The sequence below is a fragment of the Amphimedon queenslandica genome, unplaced genomic scaffold (genome assembly GCF_000090795.2).
Source record: "Amphimedon queenslandica unplaced genomic scaffold, v1.1 AMPQUscaffold_13486, whole genome shotgun sequence".
Classification (NCBI taxonomy): domain Eukaryota; kingdom Metazoa; phylum Porifera; class Demospongiae; order Haplosclerida; family Niphatidae; genus Amphimedon; species Amphimedon queenslandica.
Window position 1 is genome coordinate 392380 of NW_003546278.1, and position 4436 is coordinate 396815.

A 4436-nucleotide genomic window follows, 5' to 3' on the forward strand; every position below is an offset into this window, starting at 1 on the left:
GGCTTACCTGAACATCTTCAAGAGACTGATGGAGGCCTACGAGGTACCCAAGGAATGCTGGGCTTATAGGTTGGCTCCCCAACTTACAGGAAAGGCCCAGCAGGCCTACGCAGCAGTGAGTAGTGACAGTGCAAAGAAGTACGACGAGGTCAAGACCGCCATCCTGAGAAGGTATAACATCAACGAGGAGACCTACAGATCAGGTTCAGATCATCTAGAAGGAAGGAGAAGGCTACATTGAGCTGGCGATTAGGATGTCTGACCTTCTTGAGCGCTGGACTGTAGGGTGTAAAAGCATGACGGAATTAAGGGAGAAGATGTTACTCGAGCAATTACTCAATGTGATGGAGCCGGAGCTAAGGATATGGGTGAATGAGAGGAAGCCCAAGTCAGCAGATGAGCTGCTACACTAGCGGATGACTACATGACAGCTAGAAGGATGACTGGGAAGAACTGAAAGGAGACAGGTGAAAAGGAGAAGACTGGTGGAGACTCAATTAAGCAAAAAGGTGGGCCTGATAGCAGGAGGTACCACATATGCAAACAACTGGACATCTTGCTTAAAACTGGACATCTTGCTTAAAACTGTCCCACTAAAAGAGAGCGAGAGGACGCCAGTACTAAAGATGAGGAAACTAAGAAAGGGAAACCTACACCAAGGAACATAAAGTCCTATAGCTGCGGGAATTCGGGCCACATGTCGATGCAGTGTCCAGATAAAGCTTGGTTCTGTGGTGGAGGAATCCCGAAACGAATGTCTAGACGTTCTGGTCTTCTAGAGAGGACTAGAGTGAAGGACATAGTGCTGGACACTGGGTTTACTAGGACTATGGTGCGATGTGACTTGGTACCAGAAAACAAACTACTAGAAGGAGAAGCAGTGGTAGTGAGGTGTGCTCATGGTGTGATACCGTGCTCTACCCCCTAGCTAAAATGGAGATAAAGCTTGGAAGTGACAGGATGGTGGTGACAGCGGCAGTGGCTGATTGTCTTCCTGTGTCAGTACTATTAGGAGTGGATGTTCCTGACTTGGGGAAACTGTTACATGGTGAGCATGGTGTGATGCATTCACATGGGGTAGAAGAGGCTCTAGTTGTAACAACAAGAAGTCGAGCAAGGCAGGAGGAGAGAGATGAGTTGGAGAGAGCTGAGAAAGAAGCTATGTCTGGTGGGGGTGCCAAAACCACCAGAGCTGACTTCCCCACCCGTAAGTGGTGGGAATGGGGAAGCTAGTGCTGAGGAGGATGCAGTTTTGGAAAGTATGGTGGCACAGCAGTATAATCCGTTGACGGATACAGTTCATCTCCCACACAATGGCTCCGGTAACGCCCGTCAACGGCCCTAGAGACGCCAGTTAACGGGCTAGCTAATTAAATTAGAATGACAGACTCCACCCATTAACCAAGTTTTTACATGGCAAAAATGGAGGATGAGATTGAAGAGACAAACTCCAACACTTCTAGCTCTAATAGGAAAGAGATTGTGTCATCTTTAATAAATTTATCAGAGTTTTTATGTGAAAAAGCACTAGAGCTCAAAGGGGTGGAAGGTTTGATAAATCGTGGCAAGAAATTACAAAAGAAAATGAAGCAGAATGAAGTGAAACAGAAGCACACTGTAGGGGTGACAAAGAACAATGTTGAGGTAATACTAGCTATTTTTTCTGTATAAAGAATATAAGCCACACAGGTTAGTTGTTGTTTGATGGAACAAGGAATGAAAGGCTTTGTGAAATCTTCAGAAAAGTACAGTGTTGATATGAAGAAAGCAGATTCATATGAATTAGTAATTTCGAAAGTATGTAACGCTATTGGTGAAGAGGTGTCTACTACATCAAAAATGAGGCTTTTTAATGGAAGGGGGTCATTATTCCTAATCAAAAATTTAAAGATGATGACTGGAGTCTTGGGGCGTATTTACTAAAGAGACATGCATTACCAAATAAGATTATTCTGGGAGTTAAAGTTGTTGACATTGAACCAAGACCTAAAAGAACCAAAGGTATGATACCATTGACTGTATGTTTGTTTTGCTATATGCACAGTTGATGATTGTGTAGTTCTTGATGTAGCCACCCGACCAAATCCCTATAGTCTTTCTTTAGTAGCAGATGAAAATGATGCTTTTGAAAGTAATAATGTGCATGCATTATATTTCTTATACTTAGAATATTAGTATGTTATTCTGATGAGAACAGTATTGTTCCTTGTACTCGTGGTGAGGTTAGGAAGAATGAAAATGGTCCAGAAAATGCAATGGATAAGCATGGTATATTTCAACCAGAAGGTTTTTTATGAAGTTGCATCTATTAGCTTAATACAAAGAAATTGTGAGATGCATGTAAAGTTTATATTGGATTTAATGAATTTTTACTTTTATAAGGCTCGAATAAAGCAATTTTACAGCCTACTGCTTCTGGTACTCTAAAGCCTTGCAACTTTAATGGTATGATAGCTAGATGTTATTAATGTCTTTAATGATATTGTTTAGGGACGTCCATTATTTGTTTTACTAGTTTTAAAGAACCTGTTATAACATCCACAGAGCCAATTCCTCTTGTTGCATTAGCCAGATGTCATCCAGATTGTACCTATAAGTGGAATTGTGTCGGTTATTGTGACATGGAGTTTCCATCTACTCCAGTAATTTATGTGTCTAAACCCATGCTGTACAAATGCTGTGTCTATATTGATGGGAAAAAATCATGAAGTGCTCATTTTGATGTAACTTTTCAACGAAGCATTGGTAATTTTAGGCATCTTCCAATTAGCATTATTTTATTTTTTTCAATGTAGACATGCAGTATGACTGTCACAATGATTCTCTTCCCCCTCCTCTTCCTCCTCCTATACAGTCTGCCTCATCTGCCCCTAATATGGAAATACTGTCTATTCCTGCTCCAAAAGGTACATATCTTTAAAATTATTATAATCATGTAAGTTTTTATAGTTGATTCTATTGAATCCACTATGGAAGAGATAGTTACTGCAACAAACCATTTGGATAATTGAAATGAGCTTGGAAAGGGTGGCTATGGCAATGTCTATTTAGCCAATAATTTGGGCTCTATTGGAACAAAGGCAGCAGGAAAAATTCTGACAAAAGTTAACTTATTATGATTATGACATGCAGCACAATGGTTTGTTAATTTCAAATAGGAAGGGTCAGATGTACTAGGTAAAGAAGGTTTAGCCTCAATGCAAATTACAGCTGAGCTAAAAGCACTTATGAAGTTTGGAACAAATAAAATAGTTATATTAATTTTTTTATAATGAATTTTAGATTTTGGCATCCCAATATTTTAGACATAATGGGTTACTGTTTCTCTCCCCAAATTCAAGCTATTGTTTACTCTTATATTGAAAATGGCTCTCTATATTCCTGGATTCATTGAGCCAGTTCATTTCAGAAATTTTCGATTATTCTTTTCTTAATAGTCCCAGTCTTCTAAATTAGGTTAGCTGCTTAGGATTTCAATTTTCAAAGATGTTTTTAGAGGTATTGCATACCTTTATGCTGGATGCCTTATTCATAAAGATATTAAATCGTGAGTACTGTACTAGCAATTGAGTATATTTATAATAACTGTAGTAGTAATATTTTACTAGACAAGGATTTCAGGGCTATTGTTGGAGATTTTGGTTTTTCCTTAGAGCTACCGCAACAAGAATCAGGACGTTCACAGATTACTGCTCCAGTAATGGCAAAGACGGAAGGATATTTTCCCCCAGAGATAATTTCTGGAAAAATATCAACATTGTCTGACGTCTATAGCTGTGGTGTGGTTAGTAGTGTCCATTATTGTATTATGGTTATTATAATGAACAAAATAAAAGCTGACACTGTAGGTGTACACAGGCTTGAAACCATACTGTAATAAAAGAGAAGATCATGAACTAGTGAGATATTCTCATTTACTATTCCTAGCTATTATGATTTAAACATTAGTTATGCCACACAGAAGATGAAAGATGCGACATAGCTAAAATTAAAGCAATTGCTGATACAAGAGTGCCTGAATCGATAAGTGATCAGGATTGTGAGAGATTACAATTCATCATTAATAGCTGTCTCTCAAGGTACACAAAGCGTCCTGCTAATAAAGTAAGCTAACATAAATGTGGTAATTAGTATTTATCAATGTATATAGGTATTAAAAATGTTGGAATCCAGTCCATTTACAATTAGTAATGTTAACTAAGTACCACTTAACAAACTCTTCAACTGACACATTTAATAATCAAACATTGTTGATCAAATACTTGTAAATAGATACACAGTTTTCAGCAGTTATGTCACTTCTATTAATCCCAATATCTCTTAGTAATTGGTTAGCTCATATCTCAAATACATGTGAATAAAACCTTGGAATAGCTTTACTTTCCTTCTCCATAGCATAAATCCAGATTTATACGTTATGAACTGAATGCAGGTAG

The 4436-nt window shown here is 38.3% G+C and overlaps 2 long non-coding RNA genes across 2 annotated transcripts; both read left to right on the top strand.

The window, feature by feature from the left end:
• The first annotated feature begins 1978 nt into the window (after nt 1–1978).
• LOC109580568 (uncharacterized) lies at nt 1979–2278 on the top strand. The gene is made up of 3 exons (XR_002184285.1): nt 1979–2001; nt 2045–2131; nt 2176–2278. It is a non-coding gene; the product is annotated as an uncharacterized LOC109580568 (long non-coding RNA).
• Nucleotides 2279–3507: 1229 nt separating this feature from the next.
• On the top strand, nt 3508–4092 carry LOC109580565 (uncharacterized). The gene is made up of 3 exons (XR_002184281.1): nt 3508–3547; nt 3592–3899; nt 3949–4092. It is a non-coding gene; the product is annotated as an uncharacterized LOC109580565 (long non-coding RNA).
• The last annotated feature ends 344 nt before the right edge of the window (nt 4093–4436 follow it).